Source organism: Xenopus laevis, chromosome 4L, assembly GCF_017654675.1.
Source record: "Xenopus laevis strain J_2021 chromosome 4L, Xenopus_laevis_v10.1, whole genome shotgun sequence".
Classification (NCBI taxonomy): domain Eukaryota; kingdom Metazoa; phylum Chordata; class Amphibia; order Anura; family Pipidae; genus Xenopus; species Xenopus laevis.
The window spans coordinates 111084465-111108172 of NC_054377.1; the positions used below are offsets into that span (position 1 = coordinate 111084465).

General features: G+C 39.0%; 1 long non-coding RNA gene across 1 annotated transcript in view; it reads left to right on the forward strand.

The window, feature by feature from the left end:
* The first annotated feature begins 4487 nt into the window (after window positions 1-4487).
* Window positions 4488-23708, forward strand: part of LOC108714460 — a 93609-nt gene continuing 74388 nt past the window's right edge. Inside the window, exon 1 of the long non-coding RNA XR_001935369.2 lies at window positions 4488-4559. This is a non-coding gene — a long non-coding RNA (uncharacterized LOC108714460). The remainder of the gene's footprint in view (window positions 4560-23708) is intronic.

The following is a 23708-nucleotide window of genomic DNA, read 5'->3' on the forward strand; positions in this document are numbered from 1 at the left end:
GCTTCTTGCTTGGATGTGTTAGGAAGGAGTGAAGGTTCTCTTTCGAATTGCTAGGAAGCAGTGAGGGTGCTCCCATCGAAGTGCCAAGAAGGAGTGAAGATTCTCCTTCTGAAGTAGGAAGGAGTGAGACTTTTTCATTGGAAGTGTTAGGAAGGACTAACGGTTCTCTTGCTTGGAAGTTATAGGAAACAGTGAGGGAGCTCCTGTGAAAGTGCTAGGGAGAAGTGAGGCTTCTTCCTTGGAAGGAGTGAAAGTTCTCCTTTGGAAGTGCTGAGAAGGTGTGAAGATTCTCCCTTGGAAGTGCTATGAAGCAAAAAGGATGCTCCAGTCGAAGTGCTAGGAATGAGTGAGGGTTTGCCCTTTCAAGTAGTAGGTAGGGGTGTAGGTTCTTACTTGGAAGTGCTAGGAAGGAATGAGGCATTTTCCCTAGAAGTGTTAGGAAGGAGTGAAGCTTCTCCATTGTAAGTGATAAGAAACAGGGTGCTCTCGTGAAAGTGCTAGGAAGGAGTGAAGCTTCTCCCAATGGAAGTGCTGGGAAGCAAAAAGGGTGCTTCCATAGAAGTGCTAGGAAGGAGTGAGGGTGCACCTGTGGAAGTGCTTGGACATAGTGCTTCCTTGGACATAGTAGGAAGAAGTAAAGTTTCTCTATTGGAAGTGCTAGGAAGGTTGAAAGTTCTCCATGGAAGTACCAGAAATAAGTAAATGTTTTCTTTGGGAGTTCTACAAAGGTGTGAGGTTTATTCCTTAAAAGTACATAGCAGCCAGAAACATGATGAAAAAAGGGGTGTCTATACCTGGACTGCTCCTTCTTGTTTTGCTCTTTTCTTTTTTCCCCCGTTCTAAGTTTTAGTTACCTTTTCTGCTCAGATAAAATCCAAAACTGTTACAGTTTAGCCAGAGGGTATGAGCAAACACCTCCACCTCCAGCAATGGGGAGCTGCTCTGGCAAGATGAGCATTTAACCATTTCATATTACATATAGTAAACACATTGTAATTATTTACCAATTGATTCAGATTCCATTTTTATCAAATAATTAACATTTTTAAAATTGATTTCCTTTTCCTCTGTAATAATCAAACAGTACCTTGTACTTGATCCTAACAAAGAAATAATTAATCCTTAATGGAGTCTACTGGGTTTAATAAACGTTTAAATGATGTTTAGCACAGTTAAGGTTTGGAGACCCTTATCCAGAAAATCCCAGATCCCAAGCATTTTGGATAACAGGTCACATACCTGTATACAGGGTTGGACTGGCCCAGCAGGCCACCAAGAAAAAACCCGGTAGGCCCCAGCCCTCTGGGTGTGGGGGCCAAGGGGATATGGGGCGGTTGTGAGACCCGTGAGTAAAGGAGTTAAAAGGTTGAACTTGATGAACGTGTGTCTTTTTTAAACCTAACTTACTATGGTACTATGAGTGACAGCCCGATGGGACCAGACCCCCCCAGTCTGACACTGCCTGTATATATATATATATATATATATATATATATATATATATATATTTGATGTGGCATAACATTTATTGCATCATTTTGATCAGAAAACAATCCTTTCAGAACCAATCCGTTTCTAACCAAAAAAATATAAAGGGCACATTTGCCAGTTAACACATTGACTATTTTTTAGCTGCCGAAATTATAACTGTTCAATAAAGATATATTTTAACTGATAACAGCTGTTATCCTTTTCATATCTGCTACCAATTCTGCCATGCAAATTGTTTAGATGACACAGATTCATAATACATTGTGCTTGAATGAACCCTATTCTGAATCATGCTTATCAGGAACTTAAGTATGGATTCAATTCCAATGCATTTTAAATATCAGCAGCTGTGGTATGGCAGGTATTACACCATGATTATTCTGGAAACTCGGCTGTAAAGTACTAATGTTACACAATTGGCTGCATTATGTGTTCAGTGCTTTATTTCCATGACTGTAGGTTATTATAACATTAAGGGGCCCATTTACTTAGCTCGAGTGAAGGAATAGAATAAAAAAAACTTTGAATTTCGATTGATTTTTTTGGATACTTCGACCATCGAATTGGCTACTTCGACCTTCGACTACGACTTTGAATCGAACGATTTGAACTAAAAATCGTTCGACTATTCGACCATTAGACCATTCGATAGTCGAAGTACTGTCTCTTTAAAAAAAACTTCACCCCCTACTTCGCCACCTAAAATCTACCGAAGTACAATGTTAGCCTATAGGGAAGGTGCCCATAGGCTTTCTAATGCTTTTTAGGTCAAAGAAAAATCGTTCAATCGATGGATTAAAATCCTTCGAATCAAACGATTCGAAGGATTTAATCGTTCGATCGAGCGATTTTTCGTTCGATCGAACTATTTGTGGTAAATACTTCGACTTCGATATTCGAAGTCGAAGGATTTACATTCGACCCTATGGAAATCTGCCCCTAAATGTATTTAGTTTACTAATATATACTGTATGGTTATCTATTTATATTAATCAGACATTAACCAAATGTACCTTAACCTTTTAGGTTGTAAGCTCTTGCGAGTAGAGCCTGCATACATTCTATGTTTTACTCTATAACCCTTGTTTGTTAAATTATTGTAAAACCCTTTTTCTATGTAGAACTCTGTGTGACCAGGGTCGGACTGGAGCCTTGGGGGTCTACTGGGGCTGCAAATGAAGGGCCCTCATCGCAGTCCCCAGGGGCCCCTTCCCAACCTCCAATTCTCTGGTGCTTGGTTACAGCGTGATGCACACACATTCGTGAACACTACCCACAGGTTTATTTATTTATTGGTCAACCGGGAAGAGCAGGTCTGGGCCGTCGGAGGCCCATGAGGGCCGGGGCCCACCGGGTTTTTCCCCCGTGTTCCGCCAGCCCAGTCCGACATTGTGTATAACTTGCTGGTGCTATATAAATATGTGATGATGATTAATAACTAAACTATAACATGAACTATATAAAAGATTATAATATAATATTTAAAACTACGGAGCAGTATTTAAATCACTGGTACATGGGAACATGAGATTGAATGCAGAATTCATTGCGGGGTATCAGTATTTGAGAGAATGCAGTTATATATGTCAGTGCTCAGATAGGGACATAAACTAATCACATAACATCACAAACTGGTCTGAATCCTGATCATTACTCAGCAGGACTCTATAAAATATATATTAATACATAGCAATATATTTACATACATACCACAATGTTGATACCAGACAGTTCACCCCTAAATTGTTTCACACCCCTTGCATTGCACTGGGGATATACTGTAAGTTTCCTACGGTTTCTTCTTTAAACATTTTAGGCTTTTGTCTTGAAAAGTAAATGTATGCGTTTTGAGTACAGCACATTTAACGAGTTTGATATAGTACTATACAGGTTATGCAATGTATCCAGGCATTAAAATACATTCTGTTAAAGGGAATGTAACCCCCCCAAAAAAAAAAGTTTCCCTAATGAAAGAAAATATATTTCTAAAAATGTCACTATGAATCAATTTTATATTTTCAGTCAATTGAATATGATTTCTAAATGTAAACTGCAATTGGAAGCAATGTATATCCATCCCTTACTGTTGAGTCCTGTCGGGTACCCATGGAATACCGACAAAGCGTTTGGGACTAAAGCTGGCCATAGACGCAAAGATCCGATCGTACGAATCGTGGATTCGTATGATTTTCGGACCGTGTGTGGAGAGTCCCGACATTTTTCGTCCCTTGGAGATTGGTCGTTAGGTCGTTTGGACAGGTTAGAAAATTTCTGTCGCCTGCCGATAATATCTCTGCGTGTATTGCCGATCGTACGATTTTCAGAGGGAGACTGTCACTAGTGTTGTCAGACATAAGTATCGTACGATTGCTGTCAGGGGCAGAACATTGGGTGATCTGTTCTTATTTGATCGGAATGGTAAAGACTTTGATCTGAATGGTTAGTGGAGGGTCGGGAGATGGGAAAGTCCGATGATTCGTACGATTGGAACATTTATACACTGTATTACCATAAAAAACATAAAAAACAAATTTTTATTCAAAAATCATTTTAAAAGAATACACATACAGACCCCATGGTAATAGGCAGATTACCTTGGGGTTAGTATGCTTATTCTTTTAAAATGATTTTTGAATATAAATTAGTTTTTTATGGTAATGTAAAGGCGATCAGAGTGTGATTAATCTGTTTTAGAAGGAGGAAAGCTGACTTGTGCTACATTGTTTCAAGAGTCAAATGCTGCTTTCAGTTGCTGCTTTCAATACATATTCTTTATATTCGAAAGTCACTTAGAATGACGTTTTCTTTAATTAGGCAAGATTTTGTTTTTATATTTTAAGATATCCGGTGAGCTGGTCATTGGGAATATGCTTTAGGCTGTTATATTGTACCTATGTTCCTCTCCAATTGCCTCAGCGGAGCTCACAGGGTTAATTGTACTGAAGTCCCTCACCTGAAAGATAATTAGCTGGTTAGTGGCCTCATCAGTGCCAGGACAGACAGAAAGCAAAAAAGACCAGTGTGTTGCTGAGAGATTCTGAAAAGAGAGCGCGTTTCTCTGTGGAAAGGTACTGTAACCATTTGGATTGCATTTTTATAGGAAAACCCAATATGGGATGGGGGTTAATAGGGGACTGCTCTATCCCAAGTTTAGCTGGAGCCAAATAGTGACAATACCTACAACACTGAACCGCCAAACACAGGTGAGACCCAACAAACTGTGCTCCATCTGCATTCAGCTGTTTAGTGAGGTGCTGTTTGAAGCCAGAAGAGGCAGCTGCTTAGGGTTCTCACACATGGGCGGTTTTTCCTGCGCTCCCCTGCTTTGCTCTTTCTTCTGTTCAGCCACAGGGGAGCGCAGGAGTAGATGTACTCAATTATTGTGAAGGGGGCTGTACTCACACAGACGCATGCATTTCACCTGCGTTCAGCGCATACATGCGTCTGTGTGAGTACAGCCCCCTTCACAATAATTGAGTGTGTCAACTTCTGCACTCCCCTGCGGCTGAACGGAAAAAGCGCAGTGCAGGTAAAAATGCCCGTGAGTAAGAGCCCTTAGGGTGCAGTGGTAGGGGGTGCAATTAAAAAAAAGACCGCATAACTCTGCTCCCATCCATCCTAATGATGGGGAGAGGTCAGGTGAGTAAGTGGGTTGGGGTAGTGAGCTGATGGTGGGCTGTTGGAGAGCAGGAGTGGGGGCAAAATATTTGCACTGGGTGCAAATACCTGGTTAGGCACAATACTGCACTAGGAGCTGCCCCTTGCCCCTCCCCAGCCCTTACCTTCCCTGGTTCAGAGGGGGGAGAGTGCACGTTTAAAAAACCTAAAAAAGTTTTGGTTTAAAAACTGGAAATTATTAGATGAATTATTTATCTGATACTGTACATTAGAATCCATACTCATTGCCACCTGCTCAGTAAAAATAAATGCTTGATGGGAGGAAAGGTGAAAGTATAGGAAGGCAGGTTTTAGAAAAGCTGGCAACTCCAGTCATCTTTGCTTATATTTTTATTTCTGTTATATAAAATATGGAAGCAGAATAAGCAAAGTCTATTGGCATTTCATGGCATCCACAGAACGGGTGTAACATTAAAAACCTCCTTGTATCTACAACAGAAGTTACATCATAAACATATTTATAGAATATGAACTAGTCTTGCGAAGGGTCATTAAACTTTGTGAAACACAAAACTGCTTTTGAACGTGAGAAATACCAGCCTTACCACAAATGCACCAACAAATAAATGCTTTCCTTTGGTGGAATAGAATGATGGGTCAGATTATGCCTTTAACATGATCGTTTTGTCATTCTACAGAAAAATCAGACTACAAGTACAGTATATGTGTGCAGATTTACAAAGGATCATTCTTTTAGAACAGCGTTAGATCAGTGTTAACTCCCCTCCCCATTTGAAAGCTGGAAAGAGTCAGAAGAAAAAGGCAAATAATTAAAAAACTATAAAAAATAAACAAGGAAGACCAAATGAAAAGTTGCTCAGAATTATCCATTCTATAACATACTGTTATTCTATCAGTTGGTTCCCGGCAAACTTCTGCTCACCTCTTCACAATGTCTGCCATAGGAAACAAGGGAATAAAGAAATTAGATTTTACCTGAGAAACCTGAACAATTTGACAAAATAAAACACAAGGAAATTCTTTGAAAAAATAAGCAAAATTGTAAAAATGTTTGTTTATAGTTTATCTGTTGGTCCACACTTTGAAACCCTGTCTACTAAGGTAAGTGTAGACTATTTTTTCTATTGCCTTCATGATTTTATTCATGTTTACCTGCTTCTTTTTTGTGTTGGCTATGGTGGACCACTAATGAGATTTTCCCCTGGGCCACAGGTACCTGAAAGCAGCCCTGCCCATATACTTTAATTTGTTTTCTTATAGTATAAAATGTATTATGTGCGCTGTCTCTATACTCATATCAGACTATATGCCATTGACTTGCAATGTCCAGCTAACAAACAGCATGACTACGTTGTTTGCAGCAGGGAAAATCCTGGGGTTACTGGATATAAAGATGATGATGATGTAAATAGTCTTGAAACAAATCCAGGAACTATTATTGTGTACTGAGCTGTAGCCTTCATCATTGCACTGACAATATCCTCTTCTAGTAAAATCACAATATGTCACATGATTTTTATTGGGGCAGGGTTAAACGCTTGCTCACAGTATTTCATGAGGTTCAAAAGGAAATCCATTTTTATGGAAACCTACTTAGCAATGTTATCTTGTTGCTATTTATGCATGCCTATTAAATTATACCAGTGGAACTAAAAGTACTAAATAAGTAGCTCATACAATCCCTGTGACTCATACAGTCTGCCCTGTTCCTACCTTCATGATCTTCTCGATGTTATTTATAACATAGCAATAAAAATCTGTAAAGATTAATAGTGGGACAGTATCTACTGCCAGCACCCAGCGCTGTTTAGGCATTCTACTCTCTTGTGCCACATTGATTGACAGGCGTGTTTAACCAGGACAAAGCCATCCAGGGCTGAACAAGAGCTCACACTGTCGTCTTACCCACACGATGAGATAAAAAAAAGGCTAGATCTTATTCTAGAATTGTGGGTATAACCATTTGGATGAAAGTTGTTTGCTAACAGTAGGTCTCTGATGAAGTACATAGTTACGAAACGCGTCAGACCATGAGCTAGCATTTCTTTTTTAACCTGATGTAAATCAATAAAGGATGATCTTTTAACCGATAATCTACCTGAGCGATCTTTTTGACTTTGGAGTGCACTGCAACGACTTGGATGTGCTAGCAGTAGGGCAGCAATACACCGGTATAGACGAGTAACATGCTATGAACAGTTGAAGTAAAGCAGCCACAATCATATTACCAGCTTGTCTCAGTAGTTTTTATGTGTATATCAATAATAACAATATCAAATCCAGTCTCACAATAGCATTGGTATACTTATGGATATGAGGATGGCTCTAGTAAGGTGCTGCCCTAGGAACTGGACCTTAAACTATACCCACCCCTTGCCAGTCGGTGCATAGGTAGTACAGTCTGTGCATGTGCTGATTGTGGGTGCACCACCACCAGATTTATCTACAATTGTCAGTGTCAGGGAAGGAATTTATGTTTAAAGCTTTTTCCCCATTACATACACTGTGCTATAAAACTGCCACCGTAGACATGGACCCTCTGGTGCTATATACATGGAGATTACCCTGGTGCTGGCAATTGTACAAGACACTGGTTCTGAGTAGTGCTACTAGTTAAAGGGATGTTCACCTTTGAGATAACTTTTAGTATGATGTAGAGAGTGACATTCTAAGACAATTTGCAATGGATTTTACATTTTTATTATTGAAGGTTTTTGAATTATTTAGTTTTTTATTCCACAGCTCTTCAATTTGCATTTTAAGCAATCTGGTTGCTCTGGTCCAAAATACCTTAGCAACCATGCACTGATTTGAATAAGAGACTGGAATATGAATAGGAGAGGCCTGAATAGAAATAGGAGTAATGAAAACTAGCATTTGACAATACATTTGTAGCCTTACAGAGCATTTGCTTTTGAGAAGGGGGTCAGCGACGCTCATTTGAAAGCTGGAAAGAGTCAGAAGAAAAAGGCAAATAATTCAAAAAGTATACAAAATAAATAATGATGGCCAATTGAAAAGTTGCTTAGAAATGGTCATTCTATAACATCCTAAAAGTTAATTAAAAGGTGAACACCCCCTTTAAGGTACTGCTAGTAACTATATTGTCTATATACAGCATATTTTACTAATACATTGTACAATACAATGTATTGTAATGTTTTTTTTTCATTAAGCTAAATATGGGGGTCAATTTATTTTACCCTGCAATAATAGGCATTTCCTACTTTTATAGTTTCTTGTCTATGCTGGAATGATTCATTTAACTCGGAAAAGAATTGGCGATGGGTGGGTCATAGAGTTTAGTGCTGCTGCTGAACTGCACTGAGCATTAACACCCTATTGATCTGAATGGTATTCAGCTGCTCAATGCAACGAAACACATACTGGATAAATTGACAAAGGAGTCTGCTAAATGTGTCAATTCTTTTTAGGGTGAAGACACACAGAGCTAGTGCTTCGACTATTGATAAATGGGTCTCTACAGGTGTATATGTATTTTCCATAGATGGAGAGATTTGTCGCATGTGGTTAAATGTCATTTATTCCAAATGTGCATGTCTGCCTTGCAGCATTAGGATTTAAAATTGAACATGCCAATACTCTGGTTTCATCCCACTCCAAAATCAGAGAGGCGGGTTAATTGACTTGAGTAATAATAGACTGTCAGCACCATATAAATAAAGGCAAATAATTAACTAATAATAGATTCTGCGTAGTGATAAAAGTGTCTCCAAAACAATTCCGTTTAATATTTAGTAGAATTATGCTGTGGGTTGACATAATTCATAAATTACTGAAGTTATCACCAGTGCATGGATTTTTTTAGTCAATCCCTCAAAATGAATCCATCTTTAGCAGCTGGCAGTTTTCAACTGGCCCACCAGAATATCAGAAAAACTCTGATTGGAACCTCTACTGACCCAACTGTTTGACCGTATTTGGTTATCTCAGGGCCATTCTCCATTTCTATATAAGAACAAGGAGCAGAATGATTATCTGATGGGTCCTGACACTGGCTGCTGGGAATTATTTACATTTGAAAATAACGTTTTTTATAACAGCATTCTGAAAATGTTGTCAATGACTGAAAACATTTTCTTTGCCTGTTTAGCTTGTTTACATTTGATAACGTTATGATGCCAAGATGAGATAAGCATAGCTATACTGATGCCAAATAGTCAGCTAAAGTTGAATCTTGTGATTCTCACATGAGAGTGGCTGATATACAGGCCAGGCCACAGTAGCAGTACTGCTCCATTCCTTATCATGTGCAAAGACATTCCATGTTTTTAGCTGCTTTGCACAATCGTTAGTGAAGAACAAATTCATCCCGAAATTGCCAAATCACAACCTAATGACTCCAGCTTGTTGGAATGCATGTCAACCACAATAATAAAAACAGACACTTATTCCGTGTTTAGCATTAATCAGAGGACACACCTTAACTTCATATCCACTAGTCTTCCAGCTTTCCCAACAATGAGAATTAAGCAATAACAAAGACCAGTGTCAATCAAGCTATTCATCAAACTGCGGATTTTTGGGTCTACTTAATGGAGCAGGAGTTGCCCACTTCTGATTGAAGTCAGTTCTATTTCTTCTACTCTCATGATGTTTGAATCAAAATGTAGTAATTTACTTCCCAGTAAATGACTGGCTCATCATTGGTTAAGCTCTATATAGTAGCTACAATATTTTGGCTTTCAGTGTGAGATACTGGATAGGCTCAAGATTCAAAGTTCACCTTCAAAGCCATCCAGTACCTGCATGGCTGAGCCAGGGCTTAGACTCAGAAATCAATGAGCATATAAGCCTGTGGACATAAACAAATATACTTAAAGGGATACTGTCATGGGAAAAAAATATTTTTCAAAATGAACCAGTTAATAGTGCTGCTCCAGCAGAATTCTGCACTGAAATCCATTTCTCAAAAGAGCAAATAGATCTTTTTATATTCAATTTTGAAATCTGACATGGGGCTAGACATATTGTCAATTTCCCAGCTGCCCCAAGTCATGTGACTTGTGCTCTGATAAACTTCAGTCACTCTTTACTACACCCCTCCCTTTTCCCCCCAGCAACCAAACAAAAGAACAAGGGGAAGGTAACCAGACAGCTCCCTAACACAAGATAACAGCTGCCTGGTAGATCTAAGAACAACACTCAATAGTAAAAACCCATGTCCCACTGAGACACATTCAGTTACATTGAGAAAGAAAAACAGCAGTCTGCCAGAAAGCATTTCTCTCCTAAAGTGCAGGCACAAGTCACATGACCAGGGGCAGCTGGGAAATTGACAAAATGTCTAGCCCCATGTCAGATTTCAAAATTGAATATAAAAAAATCTGTTTGCTCTTTTGAGAAATGGATTTCATTGCAGAATTCTGCTGGAGTAGCACTAATAACTGATGCGTTTTGAAAAAAACATGTTTTCCGATGACAGGATCCCTTTAAAAGAGAAAATAGGCATAAATATGGCAAGGACAGGAAAAACAGCAGGATAAAAATTGTGCGAAGGAACTTGGAAAATACATGTGCTGTAATATGGAGAATACACACTCACAATAATACAATGTGTGTGGGAAATTTCCCTAGAGAGCCAGTATGGTCTTATTTACAGAACCATTAGCTAGGCAGTAATGTATCAATATATATTCTCACTGCTGTTCCACCACTGACCTCTTCTACAAATGGCTGTCTTATGTGTATCTCTACCACACCTTGTGTGATTATAAAGATGTGAGCTACAGCATGTAACTTAGTGTTGCACTGTTTATCACTCACCTGGCTCTCTGTAGCCTCACCCTAAGGCGTAGTCTTGGCATCTCCAACAATGTCATGTATTGTAATGAGTGAGATCCTGACCTTGTCTCCTCCCCACCCTGATTTCACAAACAGAAAAGGAATTTCAAGGATCTGTAGCAAAATGAGGAAAAAAGGGGCACGTTACACTTTTCACTTAAACAAACCTTTTAGGCGAACACTTTACATTAAATAGGTTATAAGCTAAAACAACTCACTCCACAGTAAATTATTAGTTGAAAGACAAATTTATCAAGATATTGATGCTTTTTATGAGATGGCAATGAAGAGCTAATTTTGATTTCCTGATGTACCCAGAGCAGATTCAGATTAGTTACACAAGTGAAGCTCTTCTCTGCTAATCTTTTAATACTGTGTATGTTTTATATACCCTTCCTATATAGGCTATCTCTTCTACTAGAGCAGGAATTCAAGGAGTTGCTCACCTTTAAATCCACTTTTATTATGAGTGATATCTTGAGGCAGTTTGCAATTGGTTTTCGTTTTTTACTTGTGTTTTTTGAGTATTTAGCTTTGTATTCAACGGTTTGCAGTTTCACCAATCTGGTTGCTAGGGTCGAAATGACCCTAGCAGCAATGCATTGATCTGAATAAGAGACTTGAATGTGAAAAGGAGAGGCCTGAATAGAAAGACGTGGTCAGTGACTCCCATTTGAAAGCTGAAAAGGCAAATAATTCAAAACCAATAAAAACCAATAAAAAATATGAAGGCCAAATGAAAAGTTGCTTAGAATTATATAGTAAATTATGTTGGAACAAGTCACACATCCATCAAGTCCAACCTTTTAAGTCTATATAAACCTGCCTAACTGCTAGTTGATCCAGAGGAAGGCAAAAAAAACAAAACAATTTAAAGCCTCTCCAATTTGCCTCAGAGGCAGAAAAAGAGCCTTCCTGACTCGACCAGTCCCTGGATCAACTTGTACTATGAGCTATTTCCCATAACCCTGTATTCCCTCACTTGCTAAAAAGCTATCCAACCCCTTCTTAAAGCTATCTAATGTATCAGCCTGTACCACTGATTCAGGGAGAGAATTACACATCTTCACAGCTCTCACTGTAAAAAACCCTTCCATATATTTAACTGGAAGGATCTGCTGGTAAATAAAGCATTAAAGAGATTATTATATGATCCCCTTATATATTTATACATAGTTATCATATTTAAGCGCCTCTTCTCCAGCGTGAACATCCCCAATTTGGCCAGTCTTTCCTCATAGCTAAGATTTTCCATACCTTTCACCAGCTTAGTTGCCCTTCTCTGTACCCTCTCTAATACAATAATGTCCTGTTTGGGCGATGGAGGCCAAAACTTTACGGCATATTCTAGATGGGGCCTGACCCAATTGAACATGCATTTCACTTGTCGAAAACTAAACTTCAGATAGAAAGGCCCACAAACAAACAGCAACTGAGAGCATTAAAAAGGGGAAACCCAGAATCTGGTGATGTCCATGAGTTCAAGACTTCAGGCTGTCACAAAAAAGTGTCCCTCTGAATATCATGAAGGTACTTGTTCAAATCTCAGGGATCCAGTCAGAATGAAAATAATAGAAATTATATTAGTTCATTGCAAGATAAAGTGTAAAACCAAATAAAAAGGCCAATATGTAACTAGGTGTGATAATACATTAGGTCAATGGGCTTATTTAAATGAATTTGGATACAGAGATTCTTTAAGGGGGTGATGAACAAGGTAGTGATAATGATGTGGATATAATGTACACTATAACAGTGATAGAGCCATAAGGACAGTGCATACAGTACTTGTGAGAAACATACAAGTATATATTATTGCTCGTGCTGGTAACAATGCAAGGGCCAAAATCTAGACAAAGGGGGTGGGATGATGATGTTGTGGGCAGGGTTATGATGTTGCTGGTGGGCCAGTGATGTGCATGGCTTGACATTGGGACAGAGCAATGACATCACGCAGTTGTGATTGGGCAGGACAAAATTAACAGCCCAGTCAACCAATCCCTGCAATTATCGTTTGAATTTTTTACCCCTGACCATTGAAAAGCATTGGAAACAATCACAAATGACCTCAAAAACAAGAAAGCATTGTGCAGAACTGGGAATGTGATGGACCTTGTCAGCTGGGTTTAATGGTGTAGGGGGTGGCTTTGGGTTTCAATGTGGCGTTTCATCCACTGCAGAACGTAAGGGTCTCGTGCCTCTGAGGATGTTCATTCTTGGTGAAAAATGCTTGGCTTCAGTTACGGTTTTCCTTCATAGACATCAACAGTGCTCATGTCATAAATGATAAACAGTGGGATAAGTTTTTCTCATTGAATATCATCTTGCTCTCTGAGTATAAGTTTTTCTCATCTGAGTAAAACAGATTGGGCCCGCGGTACCTGCTCCCCGTGCCTCTCCCAGACCTCCCCTCCTCTCCTGACCACCTCCCGTCTTTCAGGAAGAAAGGTACCTGCAGGGCAGGGGGTGCATTGGAGGGGGCTTCACCTGTGGCGGGGGGACCCAACACTGATCAGGCCTATTGTTTGGGTCTTTGCTCGTAAATTAGCCTCATCTGGCAACTTAAATGACAAATATACACAATTGATAACTTCTTAACATCTGCAAATAACATTAAAATCATGAAACACTTGTCATACTTGTATATAGGAACATTGCCTGGAGTTATATTGCTTTCATTGTGCAAAACAATTGTGTTTGGGTTTACAGATCTTTTACATATGAAAAATGTTTTACTTTAGTCAATATTTTGAAGGGGAACCATTGCAAAAAAGTTAAATTCAATAGGTGCTTCAACTCATGAAAAATAAGTTTACAAACAAAATAAAAAATTCTGTACCTTAAACAAGCTCCACCTCTCTCAGCAATCCGTCTCTATTTATGTAGCTTTGTGTCAGGGTTGGTTATTTTGAAAGACAGTTATCTGTAATACATTGCCTAAGCAAAGGGAACACAGGGCAATGATGTATTTGACCTGACTCCGACTCTAGCATGTACAGCGACAGATTGCTGCGAGAGGGATAGTGAGGACTAACTTGATTGTCTCAGCAAGGGCACAGAATTTTTCATTGTTGATGTATAAAATGTCTCCTAAATTCTATAAAATAAGCACCGCATTTTTTATTTTCATATTTGGTCACATTTGTCTCATCTGTTAATTGAAAACATATGTGTTTTCTATGCTTGAGGTTAAAGGAATCTCAGAGAAAAAGGATGATCATATCTCGCAGATATGATAAGAGGAGAGAGGGAGCAGGGCTTTTTTATACAACAATATAAACCAATGTGCTCTTTATCAATCTACTGGTCTTATCAGCCATAGGCTCACACTGCTTGTTGCCTTCCTTCCTCCTCATCATTATCAAGACTGACTAAATGTCAATATTCACAAGCTTATGTTTCTGTTAACCCTAAACTATTCTGTTTCTTTTGTATTAGTCAGAGGATAACTACGTATTTATGTTGTTTGCTCATGGAAATGCAGTAAGACTTACAGTCCTAGTATCACTTCCTTTAAAGCAGAACAAAAGGGCATACAGTCTGTGTTTCAGCCCACAATAACGTAGATGACTCTGAGGTTAAAAGCAAATGTCGGATTATTGCCATCACTAAAAACAAAGTGTACTTGGATTCCTCACTTGGCCACATTACAGAATAGTTTCTGGTGTTTACAATGCAATTGATGTCCTTATGTACACACGACTATGATGTGGTTAGGAGCTTCAGATACCAAAGAGGCATCACATGACCACAGAATGTATGTAAAGGGTACAAGGAGTTTCCTTGGTAAAACATTAACTCTCCTCCTATAAAAAGAATTGATTTACACAGCTTTGAAATGGGAAAGTGACCTTGTCGACGACACTATCACTGGCACTTGCATGCCAATTCATAATCAGCATTGAAATCCTCTTAGATAAAAGGATAGCACTTGAACTGGGAACTGGCACTTATATCACAATGTCACGCACTGTAACCTGTAGCACTTTAATACACCTCCGAATTGTGTCTGTTGACTACCCTCCCATTTTACAGCGCTGCGAAATATGTTGGCGCTATATAAATATATGTTAATAATAATAATAATTTAGACTGTAAGCGCTACAGGGTAGGGTCGTCCATCCTTTTGTCTCCTTGACACTGAGCACTTAATCTGTATTGTAATTATATTTTATATTTCTGTGAATTGTATTTCTAATAATGCACTTATTGTTACTTATTATTGAAGTGACCCCTTGTTTGTTACTAATTTTTTTTTTTTGCTGTACAGTGCTTTGCCCTCAAGGAGCGCTATATATATACATACATACATACCTACATACATACAAAAGGGGTAGAGCATTAGGCTAGGTTGATTGGCTGACTGATATACCGTCATATGAAAAAGTTTGGGAAACCCTCTCAGCCTGCATAATAATTTAATCCACTTTCAACAAAAAATATAACAGTGGTATGTCTTTCATTTCCCACGAACATCTGAGAACTGGGGTGTTTTCTGAACAAAGATTTTTAGTAAAGCAGTATTCAGTTGTATGCTATTAAACCAAATGTGAAAAACTTGCTGTGCAAAAATTTGCTAATTTGAATGCATGTAACGGCTCAATACTGATTACTGGCAACACCAAATAAATTGGATTAGCTTGTTAAGCCTTGAACTTCATAGGCAGGTGTGTCCAATCATGAGAAAAGTTATTTAAGGTGATCAATTGCAAGTTGTGCTTCTGTTTGACTCTCCTCTGAAGAGTGACAGCATGGGATCCTCAAAGCAACTCTCAAAAGATCTGAAAACAAAGATTGTTTAGGGAAAGGCTACAAAAAGCTATAGCAGAGGTTTAAACTGTCAGTTTCAACTGTAAGGAATGTAATCAGGAAATGGAAGGCCACAGGCACAGTTGCTGTAAACCCAGGTCTGGCAGGCCAAGAAAAATACAGGAGAGGCATATGCAGACGATTGTGAGACCTGCAAGAACATCTTGCTGCAGATGGTGTATCTGTACATCGTTCTACAATTCAGCACAATTTGCACAAAAAACATGTGTATGGCAGAGTTTGCACTCACGCAAACACAAACAGAGTCGCTTGTTGTATGCAAAAGCTCATTTAGACAAGCCACAGTCATTTTGGAAGTGCTTTGGACTGATGAGACAAAAATTTAGTTATTTGGTCAAGCACTTTGCTTGGCAGAAGAAGAACACGGCATGAGAAACACCTGCTACCTACTGTCAAATTTGGTGGAGGTTCCATCATGCTGTGGGGCTGTGTGGCTAGTTTAGGGGCCCTTGTTAAAGTCGAGGGTCGGATGAATTCAACCCAATATCAACAAATTCATCAGGATAATGTTCGAATATCAGTCACAAATTTGAAGTTACGCAGGGCTTGGATATTCCAACAAGACAATGACATTAAACACACTTGGAAATCTACAAAGGCATTTATGCAGAGGGAGAAGTATAATATTCTGGAATGGCCGTCACAGTCCCCCGACTTGAATATAATTGAAAATCTATGGGATGATTTGAAGCAGGCTGTCAATGTTCGTCAGCCAACTGAACTGGAGAGATTTTGTATGGACGAATGGTCAAAAATACCACCATCCAGAATCCAGACACTCATCAAAGGCTATAGGAGGCGTCTAGAGGCTGTTACATTTGCAAAAGGAGACTCAACTAATTATTGATGTAATATCTCTGTTGAGGTGCCCAAATTTATGCACCAGTCTAATTTTGTTATGATGCATATTGTATATTTTCTGTTAATCCAATAAACTTTATGTCACTGCTGAAATACTACTGTTTCCATAAGGCATGTTATATATTAAAAGGAAGTTGCTACTCTAAAAGCTCAGCCAATGATAAACAAAACTCCAAAGAATAAAGTTTGGGGTTCCCAAACTTTTTCATACAACTGTACCAAAGCTGAACAAACAATACCCACCCTGCAACATTTATGTGGCTTACCAATTGCTGGTTGAAACAAAATTGTCTTTGGAAAATACCCAGCTCTCATTGGAGTATCCTTACTCCATCCACATTGGAGTATCCTTACTCCATCTATGAGAATTTGCCAGTGAATCCGACTCATGAATACTCATGTATGCCAGCTGCGTACACCAGCCTTTGCTGTTTCTCAGCATAACATGGCATGCAGTAGCAAAATTCAATTACAGAGCAGTTCTGAAATGCTAACTAACCATGTAGTATATGTTTTTTTTAATAGGTTTTTAGATTGTGATTGGAAACTTATACTGCTTTCCTTTCAAAGTTCTCCTATACGAGGTCCTACTAATGACGCAAGTTTTGGGCCAATCTGCACCAAAATCCCTGCAGCCCCACAGCTGTATTTCTTTTACTTGTTTCATCAGTTCCAGACTGAAACAATTGCCTTGTGCAGTGATATAAAGGGGGGTCCAGGGGTATCGGCACATGATTTGTATGTACAGTGTATTTGCAGGCCTGTGTCTTTATGGTGATGTTTGGAATTCAGCAAAGAATTGTGAAAGACACCAATCAAGTAATATACTGTATGCAAACACATAGCAGCCATAAATAAACAGTGTACAGGTATGAGATCCGTTACCCAGAAAGTTATGAATTATGGGAAGGCCATCTCCCATAGACTCTATTTAAATCATATCATTTAAATCTTTACAAATGATTTCTTTTTCTCTGTAATATACAGTAGGTATAGGACCTGTTATCTAGAATGCCCTGGGCCTGGCATTTTTCTGGATAATGGATCGTTCTGTAATGGGATCTTCATACATTAAGAGGAACATTTATCAAGGGTCGAATTTCTAATTCATGTGAGTTTTTTTTTTTTACAAATCCCCCAAACTATTTATTAATAACATTGGATTTTTTAAACTCGATTCGAGTTTTTTTTCTCCAAAAAAAATTCAAATGTCAGGAAGACTACAAACATAACCAAATTGATCCCTGGACCTCTCTTATTGACTTATATAGTAATTCTTCAGGTTTTTGGTGGCAAATAGTTGAATTTGAGTCGTTAAAGGTTCAGAGTATGATAAATCTCAAATTTGAATTTGAATTAAAACTTGAATAGAGTTTGGATAATTGACTGTTCGAATTTGAATTTTCATGTTGACCCTTAGTAAATCTGCCCATAAGGGCAGGACTAGATGATGCGTTTTGCCCCCTCATCGCAATACGGCTAAACGCATTCGACGTGTCGGATGGTTTAGTGAAAACAGAAGTGAAGGAGAATCGCACGTAAACAACTACATTGATCCGACTGTCGGATGAAAACGCATCGTGCTTCATTGGAGCATTATTTTTTTTTTATATATTCTTTATTTTCAAGAAAGCAAAGAAATCATTGCAGAGCATATAAGTACAAGGAAATGCAATATGATAACACATGAAGAAACAATACGTACATCAGTTTCAGCATAATCAGAAGCAAATTCCAATGAGAGCATATATCCGTTAGTACAAATAAGCTTCTGTAACGTGCCATCAATCAAATCAAAAGACATGATAAACAAAAAAAAAAAACCAAAGGAGAAAGGAAAGGATGAAAAAGAAAGAAAAGAGAAAGAAAAGTCACTTGGTCACTCGCCCGTCCGACAACAAAATTCTATCAACATGCAGGTTAGCAATATAGACACATAGTATAACAGTCTAGTAAATTCTAGTAAGCATTGGAGCATTATTTTGTTCCACCCTGTGAAGTGCATCATCCTGTATAAGGCTTGTTCTTCCTGATGGACCTCTCTACCCATTCTTCTTCTCAATCTTTGTTTACTCTTGGATCACACCCACTAATTAAAACGGGATGAGCAGGTTTTGATCTATTTATTGGTGATTCAAATCAGCCGGCCTGTATGGGAAATGTGATTTCCACCCTGCTGTAGACCCTTCCCTAAACTAAAACTTGTCTCCAAACCAGGAACCACCTGCTTTGAGGCCACTGAGAGCAACATCCAACATGTAAGCTCACAAGCCACTGGTTGGGGATCACTGCTACGATGCATGCACAAAGTAAAAAAAAAAATACAGTACATACTTTTGCATTTCCGTGCTCTCTGCAAGTGCTCACTGGCACATGGGAGGCGATTGTAAAAACACAGGCACAGAAAACACTTAGGAGCATATTTATTATCATTGGAGACAAAAATCACAGGCAGTGTTGCCCATAGTGACCAATCAGTAGTTAGATTTGCCTACAAGTTAGAAAACAAAAGCAAATATCTGATTGGTTGCAATGGACATCATAAGCGGTGAAGTTTATCTCCAGTGTTAATAAATAAGCCCTTTAGAGTGCAGAGGCTGCAAACAGTTATAATAAAGAGTGAGGAGTCAGCCTGCTGTCACTCCTATGCTTGGCTCTCCCCCCATAATTTATGTCCCAGGCCCCTTCCATTACTTTGGCCCCAGTCCTGACCCCTGCCATGCGTCACACTTTGTACCCCCCCCATTACCTTATTCCCCCCTCCAGAGGACCCCCTCCCATCCCTGTGGCTTGTTACTAACCCCACACTCCAAGTTGCATCCATAACTCCACTGCCCCATTTTTGGAGGAGGACAGGTGGGAGCTACTCAAAGATAAAATGTCCTCTCACCCACCTTCCTTTATGATTCCTCCCCACTAAACCCCTAAAAACAACAACCCCTACAATTTCTCTACCTTAAAGTGGACACATCATGAAAAAAAACATTTAAAATAGAATTCCTGTGGATAAATTCACATCTGCTTTAATTACCAATTATCCTCCATGTATTAACAAAATTGCATTTTGCAACCTCTGGTTGCCTCTTCCTCCTCATGCATATGACAGTTAGAAGCCGCTGCAGGACATTGAAAGAATCAGCATTGAGTTGCAAATTGCAGCTTCATTCTTGTCTGTTGTGGAGACACCTACCTCCATGGAATTGTTGTTGCATCTTTGATTATTGGTAATTCGAGTTTCTAATATTTGGGGGTAATTTTATGGAATGTTTATATTGTTACATTGCCGGAGAAGCTACACACCATCCAAGATGTAATAAGATTCCCAAATGTAGAAAGTTGAAACAGACATAGGGACATAGGCAGTGCTTTTGTCTGCAATCACCTGCCACCAATAAAGGGTGGTTGCAGACAAAAACACTGCCTATGTCCTAGTCTGTTTCAACTTTCTGCTGCTGTAGTGTGTGCAGCTAAATACTCCCTGGGAAAGGCAGCCCAGGGATCTCTCATGGATTGTTCTGCTGATGACGATCCATGAGGGATCGAAACACGTAGATGTAGTCTGCATGTGATAAAGTGAATATTTTTTATCCACCTAGTCCACAAGTGCATTTTCAAGCAAGTATTATTTATTTGCACCCTGAAAACTTCTTGGTGAGTGCCAGTACAAACAATTGGATAATATTTACCAAACTGAACTATTTTTTTCTTCATGTTGGCCAGGTCTATGATATCATACCACCCTTAATATAAGCAGGGGGGATCTTTATATTCAGAGTGTCTCCCCTGAATTACAGCCACAGGCTTCGCAATCTTTTTCAGCCCCCTGTCGGGCCCATCATCTCAAACACTCCAAGCATTGCTAATAGGCTCTCACTGATCTCTCTTACTCATCCAAGAAAGAGCTGGGAGGCACTTTACTGCACAAGGCTTGGCTTTACCCCTCTGGTAGCTACTCTGAAAATGGGGAAAGGAAACCTAACTGCATTTAATGAATGAACAAAGATTAATGGATTTATGACCTTTTTTCCGGTTTCTATAAAATATGGGTGGGTACAGAATAACTTTGATCTTGCAAAGCTGGTGCTGTTTGTTTGTATCTTCTTCCCAAGTCTGCATGCGTTTGCTCTGGGTTTTTCATATAAATTGTGTGTGAATAGGATAGGGACCTTAGACTATAAGCATCACTAGGACAGGGTCTGTAAATCTCATGAAAAGTATATGTGTTTGCACTATATAGAGAAAAGGTAATTATATGCAGTAACTTGTATATGCCAAGCACAAACTGCAGTAACCCATTCACTTATGAACAAATGGATTGTGGACAGTGTTGAAACTTGGGAATGTGTTTATGGTCAGTGAGGGGGTGGGACATCTTAGGAGACAGGGTAAATTCAACACACAACAACAGTTTGAACTTTTGAAAGTTCATTTCAGTAATAATATTGGTGCAAAACTGTCTATTTGTCCTTTTAGGGGGGACCATAAAATATGTTAGAAAATAAATTTGTTAAAGAGCAGTATCAATGAATTAATGTCATTTCCATTTAACAGAGTAATAAAAATATTATAAACCTTATATCTGCACCAGGACATGTCTCTAATTATGTGTTCAAGCACTGCCATCTAGTGTTAAGAGAAGAAACATAGGGAATGTATTGTGATTTGTTGTAATCTGCATTTTTTACACTAGATGTAGTTAAAGGGCTGTTGCGGTTAAATAAATTAGGGATTTACTTACTGGTAGTGGCCTCTAGAACCAAGTGTAGGATAACCCTTTGGCCAGAAGGTCAAGTAAAGGGAGAAAGTCTGAGGCACAGGAGCTTGAGAAAAGGCACAGGAGGCTGGAGGCTAGAGGGAAAGGAGGCAGCAGGACAGGATTGAGATTTCTTGGTGCTAACTGAGAATATTTGCTGTACTGAAGTCTGTTGTGCTCTTGTACTGTGTAATAACTGTAAGGGCTATACTACACAGAAGATTTAGGATCCTATAAAATCTGATCGCAATAGCTGCAATGTTACATTAGATCAGATAAAGTCAATTTATTTCAAAAGAAATGAGTCAGTCAGACACCATCAGATTTTATCTCGTCAGATGAAGATGCAGCATGCCGTGTTACTGCGTTAATTGGCAAATCTTCCATACAGTTTACACATCAGATTTTTGTATCAGGCCCATTATATTTTGACCCATGCAACTACATTCTACTTGTCGATCCAACACCATCCTACAAAATCTCCCGTGTAGTTTTGCCCTTAGATGTGCTTGAATGTATATGACTGAACAACTGCTAAAGAAACATTGCAGCCAATAAGAACCACAATGCGGATATGCTGAAAGCAGTGACATTTGATTTACACAGGAGTAAGGTATAACCATTATAGTCACATGGGGGGCTTATCCCTATCTGATGAAGCATGAAACATGCTTTTTTTTTTTTTTTGTCAGCTGGAGACCAAGATTATGTCACAGGTGGATGGAGCTGGAGCACTAGAGTTGATTCAGTTAAGTTTCCCAGCTTTTTATAAGTCTTTTGTCAATAATATGTATATGTGTGGTATTACTGAGGTATTCCACAATGGTCCAAGGGTAGTTTAGTTCTGTTTCCCACTGTAGGGAAAAAGGGGGGATCATGGGCTCAGTGTCATTAAAAACCAAACTCTAAGATATCCATTTATTAGTGAATTAAGGGTAACCTGGTTCCAGTGAGTTAGGCTATGGAGGAGTCCCTCTTTTGGCGTGCTAAGTGGAGTACTGTGGCAGCGATGTCATGCGGCTAACTCAATCAATCTTCCAGCACTTGCAGGCGCAATTCAGCATACGGTCGGTATAAACCCTTATCTCATGTTTGAGTGTTATATGACCACAACAGAGAGCAGCTTTGGGGATACACCATCTGCAATCTGACTGAAACATTTGGGAGTATATGTTGCGATATTTAAATCACTAATTTTGGCTACTTGGACTGTTTATTATTGTGCATCGCAGCTGTAGATATCGTACCTTCAGCACCATACAAACTCCAGCACGCACAGAAATTATTAACCCCCAATATTGGAGCCATTCTTTTTCACTGAATATCAGCCAACGGGCAGAGAACATGTAAACAATTACTTAGCAATGCTCTTTTCAATACTTGCTTAACTTTGGGGAATGCATGCATACTGTTTTGCCTCTGAGTTCGGGATTCTCCCTTCACTAGGATCAACAAGGATTTATCCAATTGAATATAATTAACCAGAGGAGACTTACAATTGTGACTTTGTATCTATTACTTCCAAAATTCTTTCATTATGTCCTTTACACCAACGGACCACCAATTGTTTTACACATTAGCATGCAAACTGTCCCATATCTGATTAACACAATCAGCCAATGGGGTTAATGTCCATATAGACGGGATCCCTTCTGTTTCACATACAGCGCTGCTTATTTTTAAATGTTTTTAACCCTATTTGACCAACATAGCATGGTGGTGAATAGAAATCGCTTTTTATTTTACTTCGAAGTGTAATTACTTACATTATCTGTAGATCGTTTCAGACACATGTGTTGTGGAGTTAAAAGTCCCTTGTGGTTCTCGTTTTCATATTGATTCATTTGTGGACACCCCAATACATGTAGCCTGATATAATCATATTAAGCCTTTTCTTAGACAATTTGCTGTTATTTAGGCTAGAGAGTCACAACCTGCCATAATTAGGTAGTCAGTGCTATTGAGCAAGTGTAAGTCTGTGCTCCACCAAAGGGAAATCTTGTGGAGCTAGTAGTATTCCATAGGCAACAGCTTCTTTAGCTTTGATGTAACTAATATACAGTACAGCTGACCCCCACTGTTTAGTCCCCCATATAAACTGCTAACGAGTAAGAGGCAGAGAGAACTTGCAGAGGTTTTTTTCGAGGGTTGCACCACTGCATCTTAGTGTGGAAGTCACCAGGCCATATTGAATTTCAGCATTCTATCCTAATGGTTATCCTCAAGCCTGTGACTCTTTCAATTCCGGATATCTGTAGGTCAGATAACAGCTTTGCTCTTTTGCTCGTGGCAGCTCTGAAGATGGTATTTGTGGATTTCCTATCCAGGA